Source organism: Elephantulus edwardii, unplaced genomic scaffold (genome assembly GCF_000299155.1).
Source record: "Elephantulus edwardii isolate Elephantulus edwardi_28Jun2011 unplaced genomic scaffold, EleEdw1.0 scaffold00003, whole genome shotgun sequence".
Taxonomy (NCBI): Eukaryota; Metazoa; Chordata; class Mammalia; order Macroscelidea; family Macroscelididae; genus Elephantulus; species Elephantulus edwardii.
This window is the reverse complement of record NW_006399753.1, coordinates 31,249,020-31,257,037: the sequence shown is the minus strand read 5'-3', so window position 1 is coordinate 31,257,037 and position 8,018 is coordinate 31,249,020.

Sequence of the window (8,018 nt, the reverse complement as noted above, 5' to 3'; positions counted from 1 at the left end):
GGAGGGGAAGACCCTCTCTGAGGTGGATTGATTCAGTGACTGGGGTATCGGGATGGGTGTTTGAGAGACAGTGCGATTGGCACAGGACAGAGCAGAGTTTAGGGCTGTTGTACATAGGGTCACTGCGAGTCGCAAGTGACTCGATGGCACATAACAGCAACAACAATCACACAGGCGGAAATTGCCCATCTTTCTCCTGCAAATTGACTGGTGGCCTCAACCAGTGTTCCTTTGGGACTACAGTGCAGCTTCCTACCACTAGGCCATCAGGGTTCCCTACCTGTTCTATAAAAATACAAAACCCAAACCAGTTGTCTTTGAGTTGATTCTTATACATGTTGATTTTGTTTACTTTAGAACTATATTCCATAAGGTTTTCAAATCTATACCCTTTTAGAATTAGATTGTTGGACATTTTCCTTTAGTGGCTCTGGGAAGACTTGAACTAATACCCTATTGGTTAGTAACTATATAAACATTTGTTCTGCACAGCAATTCAGTTGATAGATAAACATATTGCCTAAGAGTTTATTTACTTCAATCTATATTAGTCCAATAAGAAAGAGAAGAACTGCCTTCAAAGGTTTCTAAGGCTCTTTTCCCTTTGTAGTAGCTGGCTAGTGGGTTCATATCATCAACTTTTCAATTAGAAGCCAAGTTCTTTTTCCTCCCCATTTTTATTGGTTTGCATACAATCAATCATTCAAATAAATTACATTTCAATCAGATACATTGTGTTTTACACAATCTTTCATTTACATTGTGTCTCATTAATGTGCATTATGTTTTATGAAATTATTAATACATATTCTATAAAATAAATTATTGTTATTGTTGTTGTTATGTGCCATTAAGTTGCCAGCGACTCATACCAACCCTATGTACAACAGCCCTAAGCCCTGCTCTATCCTGTGTCAATCTCATTGTCTCCAACACATCTACTCCAATTATCTTGGTCACAAAATTAATCCATCTCAGAGAGGGTCTTCCTCTCCTGAGGTGTCTCTCCACATTCCCAAGCATGACCTCCCTCTCCAATAACTGCTCCCTCATTGCAACATGTCCAAAGTATCTCAGGTGAAGCCTCAGAATCCTTGCCTCCAAGGACTAGCCTGGTTTAACCCTACCCAGGACAAACCTGTTCATTCTTTTGGTAGTCCATAGTATATTCAATACTCTTCTCCAATACCACTGCTCAAAGGCATCAATTCTTGTATCCTTCCTAGTCATTGTCTAGCTCTCTGATGCAAAGCTAGTGATTGTAAAGACTATGGCCTGTATCAGGTGCAGCCTAGTCTCCAGACTGACATCTTTGCTCTTCAGTACTTTGAAGAGATCTCTAATAGCAGACTTTCTCATCATAATACAACTTTTAATATCCTGGCTGCTGGTGCCAACTACTATTGATCTATTCCTACTATCACCCTGTCTTTCGAAGCCTTTCCTATTCCTTGACCCCCTCACACACTCACTAATCTCTGCTATCTTAGTTAATTTTCTCCTTTTCTTCTTTCTGCCCCTTATCCCTTACCTCTTTCCCTTTTGTACATTTATACACATCTTGCCCAGTTATTCTATTTTTACAATAATGATTATATCCTTTATGTGTCCTTATGAGACTTAGTTATTTCACTCAGTATAATACTTTCTAGACTTTCCCATGTTATACAGTATTTTATGAAAGTGTTCTTGCTTAGTGTTACATAGAATTTCCATTGTATGAATGTCTCACAATTTCCCAATTCCTGTGTACATCAAAAACATTTTCCAACATGGTAAAAAGAAAGCCTATAAACTGGAAAAACACATTTGGTAATGACATTTTACACAAGAACCTCATAACTAAAGTTTACAGGGCCTCCACATGAAAAAGACTGACAATGAAAAAGTGGGCAAAAGACATGAAAAGACTCTCCACAAAGGAAGACATTGAGATGGCCAGCACACGTAAAGAAATGTTCAAAATCACTGGCAATCAGAGAGATGCAAATCAAAACATTGAGATACTATCTTACCTCAGTAGCAGTAGCAAAATTTCACAGCAAAGAACAAACACTGGAGAGAATACAAGGAGACTGGAACTCTCAGGCACTGCTGGTGGAATTGAAAATGGTACAACTGCTATAGAAGACAGTCAGATGTTTCCTCAAAAAGCTAAACCTAGAAATCTATATGAACCAGCTATTGCACTACTAGGAACAGACCCCAAAGAAAATATAACTGAGACATGAACAGAGATACGTACACCTATGTTCATAGCAGCATATTCACAATAGGGAAAAAAACAAAACCAAAACCAAACCCAAAACAGAACACACACACACACACACACACACACACACACACACACATACCCCAACCAAAAAATCAAACCAAACTAGAAACAGCTCAAATGCCCATTAATATGAAAGACTTGAGCAGACAAGTTCCAAACAACTGCATGACCACAGCTCCTCTGCATAGTGTACAACCCACATCGCCCAAATCAAACTCTTTGAGGTTGAGTTGAGAATAATTAAGCTCCTCTATACTATAGATATTTTTAACATGTAATATTTTGCCTTTGAAGAATTTCTAATTAAATTACCAAATGGATCATTTGTAAGTTCTTTGAGAACAAAGTAGGAATTACTAGAATCCATTACGGATTCACAAAGAACAAATAATGTCCTATTAATTGCACATCCTCTGGTATATGAAAGGAGCTCTGGTAGCCTATTGGTAGGAAGTTGTGCTGTAATCCCAAAGGCAAATGGTTCAAATCCACCAGCCTCCTTCTGGGAGAAGGATGGATAACCTTCTCTCATACAATTTATTGTCTCTGAAAACTGGTTAGAGGGTCAATTAAGAGTTTGTTCCAACTGAAAAATACTCAACAATTGCTTTGTGAGAATGCCTTAGACTGAGTGCTTAGACTTTTTATTTTGGAAATGCCTTTACTTCAAAATTACCCAGGAACTTAAGTCTTACAATCACTTTTATCACTGTGGACGAGATGGTGAGATGAAATTTAAAAAAAAGAAGAAGAAGAAGAAGAATGTTCTATTAGGTTTCTGTTATCTCAAAATTAGAGTTTCAGCTTGAATTGCTCAATGATTTTATCAATGTCTTGGAAAAGTATATCAAAGTAAGACCTTTTTGTGTATAGAATCTATAGGATAGAATATTTGCTAAGCATTTAGGGTTTGGATAATAATTTTTGTCAAGGATATCCTTTTCAGAGAAGATATTTCTATCCTGAGTGGGAGGTTAGCTATGTAATCTCCAAAGTGTTTTCCAAATTTAAGATTTCACGATTCTGTGAAGTATTATCATCTCAGGGTATGTGGGAGATGTCTAAGTAACCTTAGAATGTTCTGTATAGAATAAATTACACAGAGTATCACTGACAATGAATAAGGGAGGCAAATATGTCAATACATATACCGTAAGTCTTTTAAAAATAATGTTATATAAAACAATATCTATCAATATATGTGACAATAGATCAACAAGAGATATTTAGGACAAAGTTCTTCAAAGTTGCACACATTTTAGGTGATAAATTTGGATTGTTCAAGAGTTACATATAAGTAGGTTATTCTTCAAATATACTCAATATATTAAAATATAAGGGCAAAAGGTGAGGTTGTTATAGATTTGTATGATGTTTTGTATATTATAATATATCATACCATATCATATCATATCATATAAATATATAATTTGCATAATTCCCTATGATTTCAATAATGTTTGAAATAATGTTTGATATGTTTCTTGGTGCTGTTGTTGCCAACTTCAAAGCTGACCTCACCAAACACCATCACCTTAAGCACCAGCAAGCTAAGTGGACCTTTTATATGGTCAAATTTAAAACCTCTGTATTTTAAAAATCCTTTTAAATGATAATGAACTCACATTGCTCTAGAGTTTAATGCTATTTTCTATCTAGAGGACAGAGAGAGGGCTCTCTCTCTGTCAGATCAGATTTGGAAAGGACATCAGAGGCCAAGGAACATTGTTGGCTTGGATAAGTTCCATAGATGAAAAGTCCTAATTGAGGGGACTTGCTAAATTTTGGTAGGCAGAATGCAAGTGAAATGTTATTTCCAAATGGGTTTTGAATAATTGTACCCAAATAGAAAAAGCTTTTCGGGTTTTGCTTTGTGACCTTTTAAGTGGTAAATTGTCACACATTCACACTTAGCTCAAGTTTCACCAGTTTGACTCATTTGGAACATCTTATTAGAGGTGAATAATGGAAGCACTAACATGAGTAATAGGACTTGCCACTTCAGAGCTTTTCTTAAGATTAAGTCTGTAACTGACAGTTTTTCTCTGTTCCCACTGTCACTAACCACATTCACACTCTCATTGCCTAGTATTTCAACTTCTGTGATTGCTTCTCAAATAATCTACAGCCTTCATTCTTGTTTCCCATCTTTGACTTGCATGCTATGTGAGGTTATTGATAATTAAACATTACCAGGTTAATTTGCCTCAAATACTCTCTTATGAAAAATAAGTTATCAATGAAAAACAAATATGAAAGCAAAACCTTCAAAGTATCTCAGTTGTTCACCAAATAAAAACCAAACTGTCGTGGTGGTTGTTACATGCCACTGAGTTTACATAACAACCTTCTGAACAGTAGATCTGAACCTTGTCCTATCGTGTCCTATCCTCATCGTTCCATGCCATATTTGAGCCCATTGTTTTAGTCACTGGATCAATCTATCTCGTTGAGAGTCTCGCTCTCTTTCACTGACGTTCTACCTTTGCAAGCATGATGTCCCTTTCCAAGTAATTGCCTCAGCTCTGGTAGTCTAGTGTTAAGAAGCTGCCTACAATCCTGAAGTCACACAGTTCAAATCTATCTGAAGGCTGGGCAATCTCCTCCCGTGTGATTTACTGCCTCTGAAAATCCCCTGGAGGGTCAGCTACAAGTAGGTTCCAACACGATGGCACACAACAACAACATGCCAAAAACATGTGAGATGAAGATGCACCATGCATGCCTTAAGGAGTACTCTGGATGTACTTTCCCCAAAATGTATGTGTTTGTTCTTTTGGCAGCCCTTCCTTAGATACCCAGTACTTTTCTCTAACACCACAATTCAAAGGCATCAATTCTTTGTCATCCTTATTCATTGTCCAGCTCTCAAATGCATAGCAAGTGAATAAAATGCAAGTTATTATGGCTTGAATCAGATGCCCCATAGTCTTTAAACTGATATCACTGTTCTTCAGCAATTTGCAGAGGTCTCCAACATCAGACTTCCCCGATGCAATGTCTTTTTATCTCCTGACTGCTAGTACCAAGATTGTGGATTCAAGTAAGATGAAGTCATTGGCAATTTCAATGCTTTCGCCACCTATCATGATTTTGTCTGTTGGCCTAGTGGTGAAGATTTTTGTTTCTTTGATGCTGAAATGCAATATTACTGTAGGTTTTTATCTTCTGAAGCAAGAATTTAAAGTCCTTATCACTTTCAGCAAGTAACATTATGCCATATGCATAACACAAGTTGTTGATGAGTCTTCCTCTGATCCTAATGCGACATTCTTCTTCATAAAGTCCATCTTCTTGAATGATTTGTTCAGAATATAGATTCAAAAAGTATGGACAAAGGATATAGCCCTGATTTCCAAACTATTCAAATATGTAATTTACCTAAACTTATATTAAAAATTCCATTCTTAACAAATTAGACCACTAAATAAAATTGTCTTAAGATCCTGCATCTAAATTCTGATAGCAAAATGATCCTTGCTGGAAATGCTGGAATCTAGTTTTATTTATGAAAATATTATCACATGTATTTCCCTAATCTTTCATACTGAAGAAATCTGAATGAACCTCCTCAGAACTCCTAAAGCCATTATAACCTGAGCAATTTATGGTATACTTTTGTGACATATCTTATACCATCACAGTTTAAGTTTATTTTATTGTTCTTTATCATCGCCAACATTTGTCTATGAAAGCAAGAATACCTTGCACCTTCACTATTCTTAGCTGTACCTAGTCCCGTACCCATGATGATCTTTCGAGATCCTTCCCACAAACTTTGGAAATATTTTAGACAACTGATCTTGATGATGTTGAAAAGATATAAATTCATATAATTGATATCCTTAAATAATGTGTCACCTATATTTTATAGCAATTAAAAGCTATTTAAAAAGCCTGCCAGTAAAATTTAAATCCAATCCTCTGTTCCCCTTAAAATAGCATTGATTTCGCTTTGTTAAAAAAAAATTAACCAACAACAAACTATACCCTCAGTCAGGAGAGATGTCATTAGAGACACCAAGACTTCGTTTTTACCTCATTGTTATCAAGTTATTTAGGAAAATATTTAATTCTAATTTTTTTTTGAAAAAATTTAACCCTCTATTACAGGGAGCCAAGGCTACATCTCACTCAGAATCAATACTCTTTCGTTGTTCACCATTCCCGTCAGACAAGGCCTTAGTTTCTTAGTGCTGCTGTACCAGAGACACCACATAAAAATGGTCTTAACGAGAACACATTTTTTCAGGCCCTGGATCTGAGGAGGAGACGTTCTCTTTCTCTACATTGGCTCTGAAGGAATATCTTTGCCTCTTTTATCTTGTTTCTTAGTTCCTTAAAATTCTTCATATGATGTTCATCTTCCCCTCCATATGTGCTTCTTTGTGTCTAATCTGCTCTTTTTTATATCTTGTTTAAAAAATAATTTTAATGAGCATTTACAGAGATTTTGGATTTCCATTCATTCATTGCTACACTTCACGCCACCCCCAGCCCTCCTCACACCCCAGTTCGCTCCTCTCTTTCAAAAGTAAAAGAAACTAGCTGAATGACTTAAGGTATATCCTACATGGATATGGTTTCACAAATATAATAAAGGCAGCACTTTTCCAACATAAGATGACATACAGAGCTATAGAGGTTTAGGAATAACACTACATGTTATGAGAAGAACCGGTTCAATCCATAAGAAAGAGTGATCATTTTATCATTACCTACTGCAGGTTTGCTATAGGGTTATTATGAATTTGAATTTACTTGATTGCAGTTGTTTGGGTTCTATCATTACCTACCAGCTATGGTCACCACTGGGTGAACTGGCAGCATCATGATAGATGAGAAGAAATTGAGATTGTTAACAATTTCATCTTGCTTGGATCCATAATCTACACTCTTGGCACCAGCAGTCAGGAAATCAGAGGACAAGTTGCACTGGGAAAGTTTGCTTTCAAGGAATTATCCAGAATACTGAAGAGCAACAATACCGGATTAGAGACTGAGGTGTACTTTATCACAATTACTTGCTATGAATCAGAGAGCTACATAATGACTTAGTGTGGCAGAAAAAGAATCAATATCTTTGAATTGTGGTACTAGAAAAGAGTATTGAACACACCATGGAGTGCCAAGAGAACTAACTGTCCTGGAGAAGATGAAGTCAGGTTATTCCTTGGAGGCAAGAATTTTGCAACACCATTTCACATAGTTTGGGCATGCTGGCAGGAGGGACCTGTTATCAGAGAAGAATATCATGCTTGGAAGGATGGAGGTTCAGCACAGGAGAGGAAGATAGTGACTGGGCTAAAAGAGGGAGGTATGTTGAAGACAAGGAGATTGGGTCAGGATAGGGCAGGGTTCAGAGCTACTGTTGATAGAGTGACATAACAAGAAGTCATAATTCCAACAGGATCTTTCACCTAACGAATGGTTGATAAATATTAGCTGATTTAATATGACAGCAATTATTAATGAAAAATACGTGTTCGTTCATAAGTACAGTGGGATTATCCATGACTTAAAGCTGGCAGCTCAAAAGCAAAAGATTGTGATAAAACTTCCAGGGTGCAACGTTGTTGTTGTTATGTGCCGTGAAATCACCTGCAACTCATAGCGACCCTATGTACAATAGCCCTAAACCCTGCTCTATCCTATGCCAATCTCATTGTATCCAACACACCTACACCAACTACCTAAGTCACTGAATCAATCCACCTCATAGAGGGTCTTTCCTTCCTATGCT